Source organism: Myotis brandtii, unplaced genomic scaffold, assembly GCF_000412655.1.
Source record: "Myotis brandtii unplaced genomic scaffold, ASM41265v1 scaffold10, whole genome shotgun sequence".
Lineage (NCBI taxonomy): Eukaryota > Metazoa > Chordata > Mammalia > Chiroptera > Vespertilionidae > Myotis > Myotis brandtii.
Window position 1 is genome coordinate 1,264,924 of NW_005353325.1, and position 24,013 is coordinate 1,288,936.

Genomic DNA, 24,013 nt, shown 5'->3' on the forward strand with positions numbered 1-24,013 from the left:
ATGGGTACAGAGCCAAAGAGTATCTTAAATCCCCCAAATATTGTAGTTATAAGGAAGATCCAAGGAAACATGACTGATTAATTTCCAGAATTAGGTTTCAGCATCTGTATTAAGAATTCCTATTGTGTCCTTGAGAGACCAGGGATCCTTTAGAATGGTAAATACTTTGCTTAGAATCTTTCAGGTTCTCAGCTAGACTGCCTAAGACATTGACCTTTAGATGTTAACCAAAAATATAATAAGGGGTCTACATTGCCCCAGAGTAGATGCTTTTGAAGTTACTTCGCTAGTATTTGAACCAGGTACTTTTGCAAGATATTCTCAAAATCAATTACTCCCATTCTAGATTGCAGGAAGCCAAGGAGAATATGATTCATTAGGCATTGGCAACCTCCAATGGGATTGCATAACTCAAAAGAAGTACTTGGCAGTGAAGTCACCCAAACTAGATCTTAAATGCTCTCTTTAACATTCATTGATTCATTATCAAAGTTAGATTCACCTCAATAATTTAGTTTAATGATATTTCTAATTTTCCCCACCCCATCTGACAGAATACATTAAAAATGAGTGTGAGAAGACTGAGGAACAACTGAGGCCCCAAATTAAGTACCTAATACTAATACACAGAAGGATTGGCATCTTTGCCAGGAAGATCAAGGGACTTATACAAAATTTGTGTACCCTTTTGTATGCATAGGACTTTAGAGCTTAGAGCAGATATACTTACTCTCAGAAAAGTGAGCTCCAGGCACAATGTCAATAGAGACAGCCCTTTCCTAGAGACTGTTCGTTTCGACTTTAAGAGGACTTTTTGATAGACAGCAACCATCAGAGAAGTTACCTCTATAATGAAAGATCAGTCTGAGGTGGTTTTCATTTGTGTAAATAGAACAAACCAGGCAGGTGTGTCAGTCTGAAGGGCCAGTGCAATTGTTGGGGTTGTAATAAGTTGTTTAGACTGCATCTCACATGAGTAGGTCTAGTAGTCTAAAGGAGATACCTATATAGGACTAGACAAGGGATTTAGGTTGAATGTATAGAACACATCTTGGAAGGTGTCAATTGACAAGAACATGCTTACTTAGCTAGTTACTATGGCTTCTTTCATAAAATGTCAAATGAACTCTGTTATTATAGAAGTGCTGATGTTGAGAAAATCATGCATAAGTTTCCAGGTCTTTATACGTGGCCTTTTGGAGCACACAACTCTAATTATAAGTCAGGTAATCACCACCTCCAACATTACTGCCACTTCATATATGTTTTTCAAGAAACAAAGAATGAATTCTAGTTCTGCAATTTAGGTGAGGGATTCTTACTTTGAGTTAGCTCGCCAAAGGTAAGCCAGAAGGGTTTCTAACCACAGGAGAGGCTGAAAACTAGGCTGTCACATTTAAAGTGTCTCATGCTTGAGTTATTCTGTAAAGAAGTTTTAGAAAAGGAAATTGGAGGACTATGGGACTTGCTTAAATTATCCCCAGAACTATCTGTAGTAAAATTACTGGAACTTTAGAGACTGATGTGCTTAAGTACTTAGTCCTATAAAACTGTGAAGTCCTATACCTGAAGGGAATTCTGGCAGGGCTTAAAATTAGGCTTCCAGAGAAACCTATCCAAAGATAAAAGGTACCTGGAGTAGTCTACCTTTCATTCCTACGTGCATTGAAAGGATTAAATCAGCAATCATGGGTGTGGCAAATAACTTTCTATTTCATTACTAGAGGCCTGGTGCACAACATTTGTGCACTTGGGGGAAGGGGAGGGTCCCTCAGCCCAGCCTGTGCCCTCTCACAGTCAGACATCCTTAGAGCTGCTGCAGAGGCAGGAGAGGCTCCTGCCATTGCTGCTGCGCTTGTCAGCCGTGAGCCCAGCTTCAGGCTGAGCAGCGCTCCCCCGTGGGAGTGCACTGACCACTGGGGGCAGCTCCTTTGTTGAGCATCTGCCCCCAGGTGGTCATTGTGTCATAACGACCGGTCATTCGGCTGGTCAATTTGCATATTAGCCTTTTATTATATAGGATGTTCTGTCTTAGAGAAATGGCAAATCATCCGTTTTGCTCTTAAAATGAAGAAACTGCCCAGGTGTCATGTGGAGGTTCCTTTTGTGATTCTATGGATTCTAGCACTTGATACTAATAATATTGGCAAAGCCCCTGAATCAGGCCTCTGAGAAGATTTGGACTGTGCTGATAATTTCTCTATTCCTTACACACCCAGCAAAAAAAGGGCAAATTGAGTCAGAGATTCATTGAAAAAAATGCCATGTTGCCCTCTAGAAGAGGGTTGCTAGATAAAATATTTTGGATACATTTATACTAAAAATTTATTCATTGTTTATCTAATATTCTAATTTAATCAGGTATCCTATATTTTTATTTGTAAAGTAAATATTTATCTGATGTAGTCCCAGTTATTTTCTTAGTTTCCTCAGCCCTAGGAGATATATCCATAAACATATTGCTATGAGAGATGTCTGAGATTTTGCTGCCTATGGTTTCTTCAAAGACTTTGATGGTTTCATGACTTATATTTAAGTCTTTTATCCACTTTGAGTTTATTCTTGTGTCTGGTGTAAATTGGTGGTCTAGTTTCTTTTTTTTTTTTTGCATGTATCTGTCCAATTTTCCCAACACCATTTATTAAAGAGACTGTCGTCACTCTGGTGTATGTTCTTGCCTCATTTGTCAAATATTAATTGAGCATAATGGCTTGGGTCTATTTCTGGGGTCTCTGTTGATCTATAGGCCTGTTCTTGTGCCAGTACCAAGCTGTTTTGATTACAGTGGCTTTTTGTATAACTTGATATCTGGTATTGTGATCCTCCAACTTTGTTCTTCCTTCTCAAGATTGATGTGGCTATTAGGGGTCTTTTTTTGGTTCCATATAAATTTTTGGAGATTTGTTCTACATCTGTGAAATATTGTCAATATTTTAATAGGGGTTGCACTGAATCTGTAGATTTCTTTGGGTAGTATGGACATTTTAATGATGATGTTTCCACTGTAATACTGGCTGCATATGGACAAGAACTAGAAGTTGCTGTTCTCTCACAACTTACTGAGATCCTTCTCTGAAGGCCTTGGAGCTTGTCTGTGAGCCTTTTAAAAGTGGGTGGTTGCCCTAGCTGGTTTGGCTCAGTGTATAGAGTATTGGCCTGCAGACTGAAGGGTCCTGGGTTAGATTCTAGTCAAGGGCACATTCCCAGGTTGCAGGCTTGATCCCCAGTAGGGGGCGTGCAGGAGGCAGCAGATCAATGATTCTCTCTCATTATTGATGTTTCTGTCTCTCTTTCCCTCTCCCTTCCTCTCTGAAATCAATTTAAATAAAAATAAACAAATTAAAGTGAGTAGCAGACTCAGGATTTTGCTTCATTTTGCCTTTTAGATTTAGTATATGGAGACAAAGAATGATTCAACCTCAGCTCAGACAACAGGTCATAAGTAAGAAGTTAAAAGAAGAGCCAGACAAGAAAAAGAAACACTGAGGGAAAGCAATTAAACCTCAATTATACAGAATAAGTGGTTAAAGAATAACATGTTACCATTCTTTGCTAGAGTCTATTTTGATGGGTATGTGTATGGATGGACAACAGAAAGAATAAGAAAGGAACCAACAGTTATTTAAATGTTTACCAAGAGCCAGGCATTCTGCTATGTGATTTGCATGAATTATTGTATTCCATTCTAAAAACACTTTGAGGTACAGGTAGAATCATTATCCTCTTTCTGTTGATGAGGACATTGGGGCTGCGGATTTAAGTATAGCTACAATGCAAAGAGCCAAGCTTAGGTTCACATTTCCCTCATCAATCCCCTAAGTCTATGACCTCTCCCCTACCACAAGCCGAATAAACTCAGTATCAACATTTTCACTGTACATTTTCTTCTGTCATTCTTTAATTAGGCAACTTTAATTCACTAGCTAGGGCTCTAAACACTCTGAATAATTACATAATCAAGGCATAATCCTAGGTCACAAAGTATATAGCACTTTCTGAAATACTTTCCCCTCTTAAGAAAACATGATGAGTTAAAGCAAAAATAGCACAAAGGGCTTAAAGTCGGATTGTAGAGTCAGGCTCAGTGAAATTTAAAGAAAAACAAGAAGATGGAGGAAAAGCAAGCCTCAAACTGGGGCAGCTGAAAGAGGGCAGATTCTCTAATCATATCAGTAGATTGGAGCTTTGCTATTGAGAAGAGTTGGAGCGTCACCCTATCCAGACCCTCTTCAAACATGTTTTTCCCTAAGCTTCAGATCTTGCTTTGTATGAGACATTTGAATAACACTTTGAACCTACGCATTTCTCAGCAGAACAGAGGAAAGACCTAATTAGAAATTTAAATTTCAGAAACACTAAAAATTGCAAAAGAGTTTTTGTTTTTTTTTACAAAGTACTGTGCGGTGGCTTCCAGTGCATCTTGTTCTGCCCCTTCCAAGGGGTAACTGCACTGACATCCACGCGGGAATGGATTGTTTGAAAACATCCAGAATGGCTGGACAAGTGAGAATGAGTAGAGAGAAAACTTGTATGTCAATTCTCAACTGTTCAATGCCCCTGTATGTATTCAGTCACCTTTATCGAATCAACTGACATTAATCTCGGCACATCCAGGAGAAAGCAGAAAGAATGTTCGTCAGCATTTTTTATCGAAGGTCCGCTATGTTCAGAATATTGCAGTGAATTGTAAAGAATAGTTTGCACGAAGACAGACTCCTAGACTTTAAGCATCTTTCAGTGGAAAGGAAAACCAAAATAACAGAAATGTGCTTATTACTATGATCAATGAGCGCACACATTTTGTTATCATCAAAAAGTACCAATGATGGCATCTCAGTCTTATCTGTGCCATAAACACAAACCCTTCATTCTGTGCTAACCATTTCAGACATGCCATTGTTGTGGATAGCACATATTTTGTTTTAGTTACTCATTTGGCTGTCTTTCTTCCACAAACACTGTATGTTTCAAAAACAAAGAGACCATTATTTCTACCTATTAATATAATATGTGGTGCTTTATATAATAGGTATTCAACAACTATTTTTGAAAAAATGACTAAAATAAATGTTTTCAGAGTCACTCATTAGATATGTTCACACTCACCTCAAATTTTGCCCTTTTTAAAACAAAACCTTTAAAAAACATATTAGCTTCATTTGGCTGACAAGTGACAGAGTTTCTTGCATAATACGAATATTAAATGATGACTTCTCATAGGAAAAAACTATAAAATGAGGGTGATTCTGAGAACTCCCAAATCCACCTTTATTCATCAAAAGCCCCTTTTGTGACACCACTTTAGGATCACACCCCTTTCATTGGTTCTTCATATGTGAATTAAGCAGCTGTGCTAAGGGCTAGGAGTAAAGTAGCACCTCAATCTCAAGGAATTTATAGTCTGGATGTAGAGAAAGCAATAAAAGCAACAAATAAAAATGTAATCATGGTTAAATGCTAAAGTAAAGCAGAGCTGTGACAAGAAATCCCAATCTAGTCCCAAACAGGGATTAAAATGCAAGGCCAAATTCCAGACCTTGCTATTAAATGCCTTCATTCCAACAGGCAATTGCACCATTTCTTCAAGGCAGACTGTTAGGTACTCAGACTAAAATAATTCTCTAACTAATTTGATGATTTGGTTTCTGCTAAAACATAAAAACAGTTAAGCAGTATATCTCAAAGAGTAGTCAATCTAAGGTAAAAGTTAAGAATTATATTCAACAGTCTATGGCACAGTCAACCACAATTAATACAGTTGAAGCCTGGGAATCTGAATTTTAACAAGTTCTTCAAGTAGGTTTTATGCATACTAAGGTTACAGCCACTACCTTATGCTGACCTCGTTTACCTGAAAACCACCTCTGAGTTACTTACCTGGTTGTTTTAGTTGACGCTCTTTTGTTCTGAATTCAACTCAAATATGGATTGTCAATTAATTATTTTTAACAAGGTGTCACATAACCTCAATAGAAAATCATGAGGTAGAAGTCATGAGAGGCACTTGGAATGATGCACTAGAGAGAATTCAGTCCCTTTCATCACAGAAAATAATGTTAGCATAAAAATTCCTTTGGACAGAAATTACTTTTCAAGAAAAAAAAAAACAACCATGAACTCTATTTGGCAGAAACAGTTTTTGAAGTTTTCAGTAAATCCCAAACTAACCTTAAATATATTTGATCTTACATTTTACAGCCTTTAGGTGAACTGACATAAATTAGGACACAATGCAATAAGCAACAAGAGTGATCATATGCAGCAGTGTTTTTGATGACACAAGAAGTGGACTTGGAGAAATGTATACCATGAAAACAGAAAATAGAAGAAGCTGTTGTAACCTTTTTAATTTCAAAGTAGTTTTAAGACTAAGAAAAATTATCTGATATGAGGAGGAACATCACATAATTATAGAGGGATCAATTCTTTGAGAATATGAAACAATTCTAAATGTACAGGAAGCTAACAAAAGAACTTCAAAATATATTAGATAAAGACTGATAGAGATGAAAGGAGAAAATTAAAAATCCACAACTATAATTGGAAACTTCAACACTCTTCTCTCAGTAATAGACAGAAAAATTAATCAGGAAATTTTTTTAAGTATAGAAATAACTTGAATATCACTATAACCACCTGGCCCTAATTGAAATTTATAAAATAATTCACCAAACAACAGCAGAACACAAATTTTTCTCAAGTGCACGTGACATTTAAAAAATACCATATCCTGGTCCATATATTTAGTTTTAAAAAACATACAAAGTACGAATAAAAACAAAGTACATTTTCAGACCATACGGGGAACATCAAATGATCATATCATCACTACTTTTTTCCCCTCTGAAGAGAACATATTTATTTTTTCATATGTGTGACATACTGCCAAGACTCATCTTTTTTTAAATCGAAAAACAATGTCAAGAATCATAATTCAGCCAGAACCGGTTTGGCTCAGTGGATAGAGCATCGGCCTGCGGACTGAAAGGTCCCAGGTTCGATTCCAGTCAAGGGCATGTACCTGGGTTTCGGGCACATTCCCAGTAGGAGGTGTGCAGGAGGCAGCTGATCGATGTTTCTCTCTCATCGATGTTTCTAACTCTCTATCTCTCTCCCTTCCTCTCTGTAAACAATCAATAAAATATATTTTAAAAAAAAGAATCATAATTCAGTTTTGTTGAACATTATGCAATAACAATGTCTCTCATTTCATAATCATTTGGTGACCATGGAGTAAGTATATATCGTGGTGTCTATAAATAATCTATTTACAAATCCTTGTAAGAACTCTTTTTCTACCTCAACATGCACCCACTTTTACTAGTACTCTTTTGCAAAAAATGTTAACACCAATATTTACATATGAAAAAAGGTGACATTACAAATACACGTAAAAAGATGGATTTTTTCAATAAAAGATGTTAGGGCCACTAGTTTGCCAATTTGATTGCTTTCATGCATCTTTCTTTCACAAGTATTTTACTCTAATTAGTATTATTCCAACCCTATTCTTTTTCCTCTTGATTATGACTCTACCTCATCAGTTCAACAGTATAAATCCTCAATGACTCAAAGATTTAAGTATATGAAATGAATCTCCATAAAGTTATTAAAGGAAGCTGTGAAAAAATTTTAAAATAATCTAGAGGCAATACTGTCAACTAAACACAAATTTTTTTAAAGTAATTTCTTTAAAAAATGTAATGAATGGCAAAATCCTATAGGAATAGTATCAAAAGACAAGCAAATTAAAAATATAATGGCAACTAATACCATAAACAATGTACAAATCTCCAAATCTTTCAAAAAAAAATCCCTGAAAATATGGGCAAGTATATAAACTTCTAATAATTTCTCAAAATGAAAATATGAATAATTCTTAAACATGAAAATATTCTCAATCATAATAAGAGAAATAAAAAGTCAAAAGCATATTGAAAACATCTCCTTTTCCCCCCTCAACAGATTGGTAAAGATTAAAACAATTGAAAACACTGTGTTGATGAAGCATGGTGTAAAAAAATTGGTGTTCTCATATATTGCTAGTGGAAATGTGTATGACATTATAACTTAAAATTTGGAAGCATCTACCAAAATTACAAATGCACATAATTTCTACTTTAAGGTATACTTGCACATAGACACAACTGTAGTACAAAGCTATTTGTTGCAACATTGTTTATGGTAGCAAAATTAGCAAACCAAATGTTCTTCTAGTTTGTAAACATCCTATGTGAAAATGGATTGCTTTCAAAGTCATAAAAAAATGCAGTAACTGTCTTGAGATACACAAACACAACTTTTTTATTCTCAACCACAGTTTACATTCAGTACAATTCTGCACCAGTTTCAGATGTACAGCAAAGTGGCCAGGAACCATGCACTCTACAGTTGAACATTATGAAATGTTCTACAGTTGAACATTATGAAATGTTATACAGAGTGGTTACCCTGCTGACCCAAGCACCCACCTGACACCATACCCAGTTATCTCTACACTAGAGGCCTGGTGCATGAAATCTGTGCACGGGGGTTAGGGTTCCCTCAGCCTAGCCTGCACCCTCTTGCAATATGGGACCCCTCAGAAGATGTTCGACTGCCTGTTTAGGCCCGATCCCGCCTAAACAGGCAGTCGGACATCCCTCTCGCAATCCGGGACTGCTGGCTCCTAACTGCTCGCTGGCTCCCTGCCTGCCTGATTGCCCCTAACCACTCTGCTTGCCTGTCTGATCGCCCCTAACAGCCTCTGCCTTGGTCCCCACAGCTTAGTCTAGAACAGTGATGGTGAACCTATGACACGCGTGTTAGAGGTGACATGCGAACTCATTTTTTTGGTTGATTTTTCTTTGTTAAATGGTATTTAAATATATAAAATAAATATCAAAAATATAAGTCTTTGTTTTACTATGGTTTCAAATATCAAAAAATTTCTGTATGTGACACGGCACCAGAGTTAAGTTAGGGTTTTTCAAAATGCTGACACGCCGAGCTCAAAAGGTTTGCCATCACTGGTCTAGAATGACACCTGGAAGGTCATTCAACTGTCCGGTCTAATTAGCATATTATGCTTTTATTATTATAGGTTATTGACAACATTCTCCATGCTGCAATCTGCATCTCTGGCTATTCTGCAACTACCTACTTGTACTGCTTCATCCTGTCACCTTTTCCACGACGCCCCCCAAAATCCCTTCCCTCTGACAACGGTCAGTCTGTTCTCTGTATCTATGAGTCTGTTTTGTTTGTTTATTTTGTGCAGTAGATTCCACATATATGTAAAATCATATGGTTTATTTTAGCCTATGTCAATCTCCTAAATTATCTTTTACATACTGTCTCCAGCCTAATAACAATTATGATGGCAGTTTTAATCTCTTCATTATAAATTGAAATACTGAAAAATACTTTTAGCAAATGAGATTTAAAATAGTCTTTGTAAAATAAAATATGAGTGGAAACTCTAGTTATCTAGAAATTTCTGATTTCCTTTAGTGATATAGAGTGGCAAATGATACACACGCAAAAACAATATTAGACAACTCCATTACAAATAAATAAATACACATTTTCAATTTTTATACCTTTACAGTACTATAGAATGAAAAATCTGCTTCAGAGTATAAATAAAATATATATAAAATATATTTTTTCCAAATGCAAAAAAATACTTATTAATGATTGATATTAAGCAACAGAAAATAAGCATTAGTTGAAGAAAACTTTCAACAATGATTGAGTCACAAAGGAAATTCAACTCAACTTTGATCAAAGATCCAAATAACTAGAAAACTGTTCAAAAGGCATTCTATTTAACCAAGTTTTTCACACTGCAATTTAGTTATAAAAAATATATTTTTTCATTATAAAAAATATCTGCACTACATTTTCCAAACATTCTATTTCCTAATAGATCATCTTTTTAGTAATGCCCACTATTTGTTATTTGGTTGTCATTCTTTATTGATACTTGAAGGAAGATGTGAATTTAGTAACCAACCTTAGAAAAAAATTTTGAAATTTTTCAAATTGTCCCTGGCTTCTAATTCATACTGCATTAATTAATCTGCTCAGGCAACTATAACAAAATATCATAGCCTGGGTTGAAGTCAGGATTTCAACACATGAAATTTGGGGAAACAAACATTCAGCCCATAACACATACTTTGCAATTATGTTTAATATGAAGTCAACACAGAACCTTAACCACATTTCTATGAATCATCTCATCATAACAACTGTCACTCTGCACAATTTTAATGAATATTTTTAATGTTCTCATATACTGGTATTCATGGGTCTCACCTGGGGAGCCTGTGCAACATAAAAATGAGATCTAATCCAAACATATAAATATAGATATAAGTTATTGAAAACAACTTGATTGCTATCATAGTTATTAGTCTTGAGGCAGCATGTAAAAGAGAATTTAGAAGACTGACATAGGCTAAAATAAACCATATGGTTTCTCTATAAATTCTAACTACTGGCAGAAAAAAAAATCTCTCCCTATGTAACTTATGAGGATATTAGAAAGTAAGGGGAAAAAACTCACCACTTAAATCAAACTCCTTTGCAAATTCATAACTGTTTCTTGATTATTATATGTCCTTGATCTCTTTTGGAAATCTAATGCAATCATCAAGTTATATTCATCAAATATTAATAGTTCACTATAAGCATACACTTTTTTATAAAAGTCAGGAATGTATGATTTTGGAAAGAGAATTCATTATTAGGATGAGAGGGGACTCTTACAAAAGTAATGACAATTAAATATCCAATAAGGGTTTTTTGGTAACATTCTGCTTTATGTGTTCTTATACTGCCTCATGCTGTCTGTTGCCACATTTCAGAAATACCAAAGAACAACGTAATGTATGGAGAAGAACAATAACATTAATAAAGCATTTCATTATTTATAAGTGAAGAAAGGTACAAAATGTCAGACTCTTCATTCTGAAAGACTGAAGTAGAAATATTATAAAGAATACACAGATAAGGTGAACATGGATATTTACTAAATCCTAGATGCCTAGAAAGTAAATCTGGTAAGTAATATCCTCTTTGAAAGTACATTACTATGCTTCACAGATGAAGCAAAGCAGCCAAAAACTACAAGCAAAACAGTTTCAAAAAAAATTTAGGTGAGTTAAGCATTCTAGATCAGCATCAAATTACAAAGGAAAGTTAAATTGTATTTAGGTCCCTCTTCTATGGCATTTGACATCATGCAAGATAATTATGCAGCCTCAGAGGTAGCATTTTCAAAGTAAAAAAATCATGAATGTACTACCTATATGTCTTACATTGAAATTAATTTAGATAATGTATAATACTTTTTTATTATTATACATTATAATAGCATATGTAATCTATCTCAGACAGAAAAATATATAAAATGCAAAAAATTGCAGAAAACCACTAAAATTTAATTGTGATTAGCACCCCTCATTAGATGAAGAGTATAGATGGACTATGATCATAGAAGCAAAAAACACCTGTTATCTATGTTAGTTGGTCTCTGTTTTATCAGGAAGATTTGACTTGTACCATAGAAGAGTATCTCCAACTTTCTATCAGACCCCACTGGTCATGAATCAAAACATATCTTAATCCATTAATCCTGGATAGAGTAAAAGTATGGAATATTTTGTGATTGCACAAACATGTCTTCATGCCTTTTTGGTATTTATAGCTCTTTCAAGTGTGTGGTAAACTGGAGATGGTCAGTCATTAAAACCTGAATCATTGACAGCTTTCCTTTTATTCATCTGTCACAGTTAGAAAAAATAGTAATGTGCTCAAATTTCCTTCTGTAGCTTATCCCAAGTCCTAAGAATTCTGAATGGCATTTGGCCCAGTCCCAGAAATTTTATTCTACATTGATTTTGCCTTTCCTGGAGCCTCTTTCTTTCTTTTTTAATTCAAAATCTGTTCCCAAAATAATCACAAGATCAATCACTAAAATCAATGCCAATGTCCCTGGACCCTTTTTTTGAATCAGATTCTTTGAGCATTTAATGCCTTTTTAAACATCAACTGGTTATAAATTTTAAGCTTTATTTTGAGACCGTTTTCTTATTTTAAATCCTTTGAGTCTCTATGATTTTATAAATAGTGTCCGTATTATGGTCTGCTTCTGGCTTTCCTCACAGACATTGTGGAGAGTCCCGGAGCAGAGCAGCCTATTTTTTGAGCTCTCTTGAGGTGGCTTGTTCTCTATCCCTCTCTCACTGTGAGTTTGTTCAGGCTGGTATTTTGATGTCTCCCTCGACTAACCCTGGCCTTTCAACCACTGAGCTTCAGTCTGCCTTCCTTGTTACAGCTCTTGGCTTTCTGCTTCAGTCTGTGTGTCAGTAGAATCCTTGGCAACTTGCTGTGTTGTTTCTTGCCCCTCTTCTCCACAGATTACTTTTCACCAATCTGTCTTTTCAAAGACAGCCTTTCAGCAGTTCAAGGTGTGGATTTTATCTCTGGCCTCCTAGACTGTTCATTTTAATTATTAGTAAGAGGCAGCAAGGCTGACACACAAAAGTAAGTGACCACCTACACTGTGTCATTGAAAAGGCACAGGGTGCCTGAAATTCCAGATGAGATTCATTTCTCTGATTTCAAAAATATTAATATTTTAGGAAAGCTTGATCAAATTGCAAATACTCTCTTTTGCTTACCCTTATGTTTATCTGCATGCACTACTATGTTGCTTGTACTGTATATTGTAATTAATGTTTCTGTGCCCCCATGAGACCGTAAGCCATTTGCATAGGAATGGTGTTCCAGACCTGATATCTTAGGATCTAGGATAGTATATGGTGACAGTAGTTCTAAATACCTATAGGAGGTATTTCAGCGGTCCTCAAACTACGGCCCGCGGGCCACATGCGGCCCGCCGAAAACATTTGTTTTTTTTACTTCAAAATAAGGAATGTGCAGTGTGCGCAGGAATTTGTTCATAGTTTTGTTTTTTTTTTTTAACTATAGTCCGGCCCTCCAATGGTCTGAGGGACAGTGAACTGGCCCCCTGTTTAAAAAGTTTGAGGACCCCTGAGGTATTTAGACCTACTGGCTGTTGAGTCAACAAATATATAGTTGGAGAGGTCAGAAACTTAATGCATTTGTTTTAACTGTAATACTAATTAGTAACAATTAGTTTTTGAGTCACTTGATGCAACAGAAAACCCAAATAACAATGGTTTAAACACAACATGGTAAATTTTTCTCATGTAATGAGAAGTCCAAAGGAAGGAAATTACTGGTATCCATTTGGAAGTTCAAGATGTCATGGCTAAACTCTCAGTAATAATCCTACCTTTTAATGTTGAAAGGTAGCTGCTCCAGTTCTAGTCACCATGTGTAAATTTCAGGAATGAAGAAGAAAGAAAGGGCCAAAAGGAAGATAGGGCAATATCTGTATCAAGAAAGCAAAACCTCTCCAGAAAGTCCATCAGATTTCTGTTCATATTTCACTGGACAGAATTATGACAGATTTTGTCTCCCATAGCAACAAGAAGGATGAGAAAATATGGGGCCTGTATCATATATTCTCATTCTCTCTCTCTTTCTCTTTCTCTTTCTGTTACCATCTTTCTCTCCCTCTCTCTCTTTGCCTGCAACAATATCTGGACTTCTCAAATAAGGAGAGGAGAATGAATATTGAGTGAACCACAATAAATCTCTGTCACAGAGGGGTACTGAGTATATGAATTCTGGGAGAGTCAATGTAAATGTAAATGTAAGATAGTCAATGTAAATGAGAGGGCATATGCTGTCAGCTAATGGTTGCTGCACTGTCCTGCCCAGTAATGGCTGACAGGAATGAAGCATTTGGATCTATAAGCTTTAAAGCCTAATGGAGAGATGAGCTTCACAGGAATTCTAATTCCATTCATCCTCTTCATGAGCTTCATAAAGTTTTCCCAAGAATTTTTTATATATCTGGCAATACATAGAGTAATATATAGAGTAATATAATACTTGCCATCAAACTGCCCACTTTAAATTGAACTTTTGCAATAACAGAGCTGAACATAGGGTCTTGCACTGGTCCACTGAAGAGGCACAAACTCAGCCTATGTGTGTGCTTTGTGGAGTGGGAGGTTAGTTGGGAAAGAATTGTCCTAGAAGGAGAAAATGGAGCTCCCCAAATGAAGTGCAGAAGGGTGTTAGTGGCACAGAGCATTAACTGATAAAGGCATGGGAAGGAAAAGAAAGTAAAAAGTATTCTGGGATTTATAATTTTTTCAGTGGTGCAAAGTACAGAATCCAAAGGGTGAGGATAATGGTAGTGAGCCAAATTAGAAGAGAGGTAAGCAAGAACCAAAGTGTTTTGAGAAAAAGATACTAAATGAATTAGTGTCAATGCTTTAGGAAAACTATATATTTAAGACTTGCTTTAGGAAAATTTACTGGATATAGGTAACATTGGAGAGAGAAGATAATTAAAGGACTATTCCAATTGTTCAGGTGAGAAATATGAGGGCCTAACCCTAACCCAAAGTGATATTATGAGGGCCTAACCCAAATTGATTCCACGGACATTAAACAAGTCTAAGTTAAAGAGCACATTCAAGAAATGTGTGTGTGTGTGTGTGTGTGTGTGTGTGTGTGTGTATGGGCATGGGAAAAAAGTGTAGAGGTGGGGCTAAAATGAAGGTAGAAAACTAAAATGACTTCCATTTTTTCACTCATTCATTGATTCAATGATGACTGAGCCAACCTTCATAAGGATAGTGTGTGTTTGGAGTAACGTACTACCCAAGTAAGAGATAATAATACATACACTTGTCTATATTAGTGCCTATACATCTGACCTAAGTATAACAGAAGTGAACCTCAACAAAAACATAGTCATTCAGCCACTGAAAATGAGGCCATGGAACCAAATGCCATTCAATGTGCTCTTAAATCATGGTTGAACAGTCTACTCCTTAGAGCAAATTTCAAAGACCAAGGGAATAATATGAAACACCAGATTTTATTAAACAAAGTATAGGCCTGATCATGCCATGTTTCCATGGTGAGTTACTTAGTAGACTTCAAAACAAATTATTAACAAAATAAGGAACTTATTACATTGGCCTCTGTAGCAATTAAAAGAGTAAGATCTGATATGTAAAATATCAGGAAAAATTCTTAAACCACAAGAAAAATGATGAAGGCTTCCCAGAGCCAATTCAAGTAATTAGATACTTAAATAGAATAGCAAGGCACACAGGAACAGAGGATAGGCCCAGGTCCAGAGAAAAATCAACAGAAATGGTGAGTTAGAAGCATGCAACAGTTTTTAAAATTAGCATTTTATTATCCTGCCTTTACATTATGCATAAAGGATCCTTAAGGTTCACTAACCCAATAGTCCTTGTCACTGCTGTTACCAGCTCAACCATGCTATTAACAAGGGCTCTTTTAATGCACTGCCTGGTTTGAAAAAAAAATAAAATGCGTAGAAGAATAAATGCCCTAAAGTCACTCTGGTTTCTGGACACAAAGAACACCCCTATTAAAGAATCCACCTCCTCTTTTTCAAAATTTCTGTTTCCTCTATGTTTACACATTGGGAGATTATTTGACCTTAAGAACAATGAAATCAACAAAGTAGCAGAAATGAGTGTGATTAAAACAAATGCATAGCAGAATGGTGATGGGTTCATTTTAAGTCAGAAAGACCATGATTAAAACCTTGGTTTTTGCACTTACCAGGTTTCTTACTCTCTCTAAGGCTTATCAATAAAGTAGAAATACTAGCACCTAGGTCACAGAAATGTTGTGAAAAGTAAATGTTCATGAGGCACTCAACCCCAAATCTGGCATATAGTAAGTGTTAAGTACATATTAATACAAAGGATGAGTTAACAGTATCCTGTGAAATAGGATTTGCATTTCATTTTACAGAAGAGATTGAATCTCTGAGAGGGTCATGGTGCTAGTAAAAATAAGAACTACTATTCAAACCCAGATCTACTCTGGTAGGTTCACTGCTATGATTTTGTGGGTGTGTTTATTTTCTACATTTTAGAAGATATCCTTTCAATAAGTCAAGATTTAATACAAATACTGTGCTGAGCTTAAGGGTTCAGAATTAAATGAGAGAGTATGGAGAAGAAAATGAAAGTAAAAGCAGTGTATTGCAAACAGCTCAATATTATAAACATTCAAATTATCAAGTTTAGAACATAAACCCTATGATAAATAGTTAAAACGATAAAGATAATACAGTCTGGAGAATAGACAGTAAGGGAAAATATAATAGCAATAACCAAATGTACAGAAATGCAGTTTAAAATATTATGCATACTTTCACTTTGTAAGGATGGTTTAATGATTCCCAAAGGACTAAAAATTAAATGCAAGGAAAAATGACAGTGATAAAGTAGGTACTGTGCTGCCAGTTTTGAATGAGAATCTATGGGGGTGGGGTCACTTAGGGGATAGATAAGAGCTCTATTTATGATTCGGGGATGAATTATGCTTACATTTGCAAGTTCCGAGGCTATGGGGAACTGCTGCGTTGTAAAAAAATCTCAAAACTTGGATGAATTTTTTCACACCATGAATATTTCAAAAAGAAAATTTAATATTTGAATTTTCATGTTTAATTATTAAAGTGCCCATGAGTTTACCAAAAAAGGAAACCATGCACAGCAATTTGTCACTTAACAAAATTATTACCACCACAGAACTTGATTATCCTATAAAATTTTATTTCAGTATGTAATTTCACATTTACTAAGTGATATATTATTGGTTATTAACCTAAAGAAGATTACAAATTAGATATTCCCAAATTCTACTTTCAAGTTGACCACTGACTACAGATATAACTATGGATAAGGGCAAAGAAAAAAATTAATTTATATTTATAGATAGTTATACATCATACTGACCAAATCAAACTAGCATTAAAAAAGATGCTTGTCACTATCTAATAGAAAAATGAGGTTTTAAAAACAATGTCTAAATTTCTCATAAACATAATTTCTCATAAACATATGGTGTGATTGTATTCACACCAGGGGGCGATCTTAACACTGAAATGATGGATGACATTTTAAAACACATGGTGGTTTCAGCTAGCCAAAATGAAGGGTTTTTTAAAAGCATGTAGTACCTGCAACAAGAGCTCATCTCTCCAAAACTGTTGCCAGCAAAACACAACTCCCTTTTCCTATCAAGTAAAACATTTTCTGTTGATAGGAAGTATCTTGTTTGGAAAACATCTACCTGTTTAGCCGGCATCTGTCTTATTCTTTCTGTGGTTGGGCTAATTCTGAATAATAAGTAAAGCACTTAAAATTGCATACAACTTTAAAAAATTGTTTTATCATCAATGTCATTTTTTATAAAATATCCTACCAGAATTTCAGGGGTTTTTTTTCTTTCATCAAAAAAAAAAAAAAAAAGAAAAAGGATTCTCAAAGTTATCTAAAGCTGACACTTATAATCTGGCCACTATGGGCCTTTTTCATATTTTCTCATTACCTGGTAGAAATTCTGAAGCTCAGATGATCTCCAAAAGTTCAAGATGCAGAATCCTAAAAATATAATTAGAAAATTACTGTAAAAATTCAAGAAAATAGAAAAAGGCAAAAGACAAGTATGGGCTAAGTTACCCAGAAATGCAGGTAAATTACAAATGATACCTGCTTAAATAAACTTTAAGAAATAACTTAAAGTAGAAAGGAAAGAATGACAAAGTATGTGAAAAGAAAAAAGATAGCTACACAACTTTCTATAGTGGTAGAGAATGAGTTTATAAACTTTTCTCAAACATTATAGTTGAGGTCACTCCTTTTTTTCTATCAGCTGCCACCATCTACCTGTGCCCAAGTTCAAACAGAGAATGTTCTGGCCATGGTTCACCTAATATGTATAGACAGTAGAGAGCTACCTCTCCCTCATGAGTTCAAGGAAACAGTCACGAACCTTTCTATGTTTGTATGCGAAATCAAATTAACAAGCACATTACTGTCTCAAATCCTGTTGATAGGGAAAAAATCATTTTATAACAAGAGTAACGGTATAAAGTAAAAATTCACTTGGAGAAAATAATACATTTATTAACTAGTTTAGACCTAAGTGTATATGAATGATGGGACGTCATACCTATCCAGAAACATATTTTAACAGTTTTTGAGGATGTAGGGGAGAAGGAAGGAACAAAGAACATAGGATGAAAAAAGATAGGCCACAGAGGAGAAAACTCCACAGAGAGTATGTTAGACTACCATTACCTGTGTTACTCCTTGATCTTTGGAGTGAAACAAGTACTGAAAGGTTCATTAAGGTATATGAAGCCTTGTTTGGTGAGAGGCAACATCTGACATGAAGCAATCTGGTATATTGTAAAGAAAGCCATGTAGTTTCGATCAATAGCAAGATCAGAGAGTAGGCCCTGACCAGTTGCTAAAAATTGCTAATAGGGTCATTAGGACTAGAATGGTTGCCAGGTAGCCACCAACTGACCCATATTTTAGATTACATTTAATGCCACTTGAAGACAGGGATACTAACCAGAAATGGCAAAGTTTTTTAAAAGGTTCGATAAATTGGGTTTTGGATAGGAAAGAATAGAAAAGTCAAGGATGACACAAAGGTTTTTGATTGGACAACTGAAAGGATAAAGCTGCCATTAAGTGAAACTGTGAAAAAAGCAGGTTATTAGGGAAAGTAATTATATTGACTATGGATATGTAAATTTGGAGATGTCCATAAGACATACCCAAGAGGAGCAATATAAAGTAAGTGTTGACTATATTAATGTGGAATTTAAATATGGTGGTCAAGCTTTTAAGTACAAAACTGAGCACTCTCCCTTCATTGACAGTATTTAAATCCACAAGATACATAAATTGGGTGCAGACAGAGAAGAGATAGGGTGAAAGACTAGCCCTGGGATAGGTAGACTCCTGGGTGGCTCCATTATCCCAGCCTCCTGGTGGTCATGTCCTCCTATGAATCCCACTCCCTACTGTGTAGGCAGGACCTGTAACTTCTTTCTGACCAATAGAATACGTGACAGGTTATATATGAATTACACTGTGTGATCACATTATTACATTATGTAAGTTTTTCTTTCACTAGCTAGCTTTTGTGAAGCCAGCAGCCAAGTTGAGAACCCACTTGGCAAAGAACTGAGGGCAGCTTCTAGAAACTGAGGGCTGTCTCTAGCTGACATCTTGTAAGATCTCCAGCCCCGAAGAAACAAGAAAACTAAGACCTCACTCCTATACCTTCAAGAAAATAAATTCTGCCAACAACCTAAGCTTGGAAATAAATCCTTCTCTACCCAAGCACTCAGATGACAACCTAAGCACCAGGTGACACTGTGATTACAGGAGACCCAGTTAGGCTGTGCCCAGATTTCTGATCCAAAGTAGGAAGTAATAAGTATGTGTTGTTTTAAATAACTAAATTTGTGGTAATTTGCCATAGAAAAGTAATGCAAGCCGTGGGTTAATACAACACTTAGAAGCCAAGGAAATATGGAAAAGCTAGGATAAAAAGGTAGGACAGTGAGGTAGGAGGAAAACCAGAAGAAAAGCATTTCTCTGAGATTATATCCAGACTAGAGGCCCACTGCATGAAGAGATTCATGCAATAGGCCTTCCCTTCCCCTGGCTGCCGGCACTGGTTTTCCTCCGGCACCTGGGACCCAGGCCTTCGCTGCTCTGGCCAGAGCCTTCAGTCTTCGCTCTGCGGCTTCGTGCCTACGTATGCTTAATTGCCACCTTTGTTGGATTAATTTGCATACTCTCCTGATTGGCTGCTGAGCGTAGTGGATGGATGGTCAATTTACATGTTTGTCTATTATTAGGTAAGATTCCTCAGAGAAATATGAAATAGAGATACTAATGAGCAAAGGGAAAACTGAAACCGCTGACTTACTAAAGGCTCACAATTGAATGGGACACGAGAAGCCAAGTGGAGTCACCTCCATTCCAGCCTTAGGGTCTTCTACTTTTCCCCTTCCTAGGAGAAACTGGTAAGAGGCAGTGGGAATCGATAGATGCCAGAAAGCATTCAGTTCTTTCTGCTCCAGATCAGTGGTCACCAACCTTCAGACCTCATGGACCACCAGTGGTCCACAGACCACTGGTTGGTGACCACTGCTCTAGATGGTCATTCACTAACAATACTAGTCCTTGTATTGAAAGAGCTAGAGCTGTTTTTTAACAAAGATGGATTCTTTAAAGATTTTTTTTGTAGGGCAAGGATCCCTGTAATCTAGCCAGTTCTCAGGTAATCACCATTGAAAGAGGTTAAGAGAAGCCAGGTCTAGTCACCTTCATACCAGCCTCCTTACAAGGAGAAAGTGGTAAGACGCAATGTTAAGTAAAGGACATGTAACCCTATTAGGCTCCCAGTACACCAAATTAGTGCCAGAGTTGTGACTCTTTACTATTTATAAGCCTTTGAAAGTTGGTATTTCAAAACTGGCTAACACTTAATATTAATCAAAGTCAGCTTATTTTAATTACTAAGAACCTAACATAACCTATTTTTAAATACTTCATTGTAATAACATGTTTAGGTTGGTTTTTAATTTATTTTTTCATCAATACAACTAAATTTAATGAGCATATACTGCATGCAAGACTTTGAATTAGCTAGGTATAACCCAGGGAAAGAACCTGCCCTGCTTCTTTTCGTACATTTATGATTTGTATGCAAATAAAGCACTGTCACATTAAGCCTTAATGTGATTAGTATTCAGCTTTTATCTAGATTTATCTATAGTGAGCATCCTATTTATATATATATGAAAGTCCAAGCGACCAAACGACTGATCGACCAGTCGCTATGACACACACTGACCACCAAGGGACAGACACTCAATGCACAGGATCGGGCCTGTGGGGATCAGGTCAGCGGGGATCAGGCTCCCTCCTGTCTGACTCAAGCCTGCAGGGATCGGGCCAAAAACAGCTATCTGACATCCCCTGAGGGGTCCCAGATTGCAAGAGGACGCAGGCCAGACTGAGGGATCCCACTGGTGCATGAATCCGTGCACTGAGCCTCTAGTTTTCCTATAATGCTTTAAAATCTATTTCTTCTCCATTCATTCAATGTGATACATCACATAAACAGATTGAAAGATAAAAATCACATGATCATATCAATAGACAAAGAAAAAGCATTCAACAAAATCCAACACTCTTTTTTGATAAAAACTCTCAGCAAAGTAGGAATAGAGGGATCATACTTCAATGTAATAAAGGCCATATATGACAAACCTATAGTACACATCATACTCAGTGGGCAAAAATCAAAAGTATTTCCCTAAAGATCAGGAACAAGACAGAAATGCCTGCTTTCACCACTCTTATTCAACATAGTACTGGAAGATCTAGCCACAGAGATCAGACAAGAAGAAAAAATGTAAGTCATTCAAATGAGAAAGGAGGAAGTAAAACTGTCATTATTCACAGATGACATGACATTGTACATAGAAAACCCTAACTACTCCACCAAAAAACTACTAGGTTTAATAAATGAATTTAGCATTGTAGCAGGATACAAAATTAACACCCAGAAATCGATGACATATTTATACACCTATAATGAATTCTCAGAAATAGAAACTAAAAAAACAATACCATTTACTATTGCAACAAAAACATTAAGATACTTAAAACTATTTTTTGATTACATAAATCACAAAGCATCAAGATACACTGAGTAGAAGGTAGAACAATTATTTTTAAATTAGAATACTAATTTAGTACTACCTACTAGTAATAATAATTAACTAAAAATTTCCTGAGAATAATTTGAACAAATATAATAAAATCTATATCAACATATGTATTAACAGGTATCAAAAGACAGCTTTTTAGATTTTTCACATTTACTTTAGATAACTGGTTACCTAAAACATTGTGTTTTTTAAAGTTTTATACATTAATTTTTTTTTAAATTCCTTGCCCAACGATATGCTTATTGATTTTTTGAGAGAAGGATAGGGGAGGGGGAGGGAGGGAGGAAGAGAGAGAAAGAAAAAGATTGACATGAGGAATAAACATCTATCAGTTGCTTCCGTTAACACACCCTGACTGGGAATCTAACCCAAAAACTAGGTATGTGTCCTGACCTGGAATTGAACCAGCAATCTCTTGGTATTCGGAATGACACTCCAACCAACTGAGCCACACTGGCCAGGGCTTGAATTATTTTATGATAAAAAAATAGTTTTATAAAAAATGTTTGGTTGGAAAGAGGAAAGAAAATATTGCTAGTCACATAACATCTTAACTTTAATCTTGGTTCTTCTTTAATCTTGGTTCTTCTTAATTATGAACTATCAGTTTGGTTTTTCTTTCACCCAATTGCATCTATAATTTTTCAAGTACTATTAAATTTAGTAAAACTTCTGCAATAGAATACAAGGTATTTCTATTCAAAGAATACATGAAAGAATATCTTAGTATAGATATGAAATTTGAACAGTACACAGTAGTCAAGATACCTAGCAGATTTGAGAATATGAGTAGGTAAATTCTAAACTAGCTCTATCCAAGATGGTAGCCACCAGTCATAAGTGGCTATTTAAATTTTATTTTAAATTAGTTAAAATAAAATAACTTCATTTAATGGGCAGACATGTCAATCATTGTAAAGAGTTCTATTGGATATTACTGTACTACACTATAAGCTCCATGAAGCTAGAGGGTAGCAAAGTGCCTTAACACATAGTAATCACTCAAGACATATTTGTGAAAAGAATGAATAAGCGGAAGATAGTATCAGGAGTAAAATCCGTCAACATATAAGAGATATTTATTACAGAATTTTTATAAGACATTGGAAATAAGTTATATATTCAATAACAAAGTCATCAAAATAATAATGTTCTTATGATGAAATATTATAAAGCCATTTAAAGAAGTATTTAGAGCCCTAGCTGGCTTGGCTCGGTGTATAAAGCATTGGCCTGCAGAGCAAAGGGTCTCGGATTCAATTCCAACCAAGAGCATGTACCTTGGTTTCAGGCTCCTCCCCAGACCACGCCCTGGTCAGGGCTGTGCAGAAGGCAACCAATTGATGTGTTTCTCTCACATCAATGTTTCTCTCTGTCTTTCCCTCCCCCTTCCACTCTCCATAAAAAAAAAAATCAATGGAAAAAATATCCTCGGGTGAGGATATTCAAAAAAGCAAAACAACAACAAAAAGAAGTATTTAGAAATAATTGACTTGGAAAGTTCTATAGTTAAGTGAAATAAGCCATAGTAACATTTTAATAAGAAATAATTATCCTATATAATAAAAGCCTAATATGCAAATTGTCCCCTCAGGCTGTCGTTCAACCAGGAGTTCGACCAGGAGACCCGGAGTTCGACCACTCGCTATGACTTGTACTGACGTCCAAGGGGCAGCATGGAAGTTAGGGGGTGTGTCCATGACTCACTGTGACCCCTTGTCAGCTACCTGGGGGTGAGGGTGATGGGGACGAAGGTGCGGTGAGATGTGAGGTGTCCGCCAAGCTCAGTCTCACTCCCCCCGTATCCTCCCCTGGGACACCAGGGCTTGTGGACTGAGGAAGCCCCATGCTCAGGTGCCAGGTGCCCGCAAGGAGCCTGCCCCACATCTGAGCAGCCTCTTCCAGGTGAGCCGGGCTGCAGCCACCAGGACCGCAGGGGCCGATCAGGCTCTCTGTGGGTTCGCACAGGAGCTGGTCTGCGAGGCCAGCCAGGAAAGGACGAGCTGCCCACCCGGCTTCCATGCGGCGTCGCTGGATGGCTCAGAGGCCCGCGCTGCACCCCAGCCTATGGTGTCCTGCCGTGCTCACCACAACTCTGTGTGGGGACTTGGGCACCATGACTCAGGCAGAGGGGGGTGAGCAGGGACCCAGGGGCCCAGGTGCTGCCCTGGGCCCAGAGGTCAGCTGGGACCTGCCCTTCCACACCAGATGCTCACACTTCAATTGCCAGTCAGGCCTAGGGACCGCACCCATGCATGAATTTCGTGCACTGGGTCTCTAGTGAAACTATAAACCCAAAAGTTAAGAGTGAAATCT

General features: G+C 36.5%; 1 protein-coding gene across 3 annotated transcripts in view; it reads right to left on the minus strand.

The window, feature by feature from the left end:
- LOC102249757 (cytochrome c oxidase subunit 7B2, mitochondrial) overlaps positions 1-24,013 on the minus strand; it is a 92,193-nt gene that overhangs the window by 35,466 nt on the left and 32,714 nt on the right. Inside the window, exons 2-3 of one of the 3 annotated variants that reach the window (XM_014534270.1) lie at positions 17,479-17,531; positions 13,310-13,340 (exon numbers count right to left, since the gene is read on the minus strand). The exons of 1 other annotated variant lie outside the window; for it this stretch is intronic. The gene's annotated coding sequence lies outside the window, so the exon portion shown is untranslated. The remainder of the gene's footprint in view (positions 1-13,309; positions 13,341-17,478; positions 17,532-24,013) is intronic. One more of the 3 variants, XM_005853126.2, reaches the window with a different exon arrangement.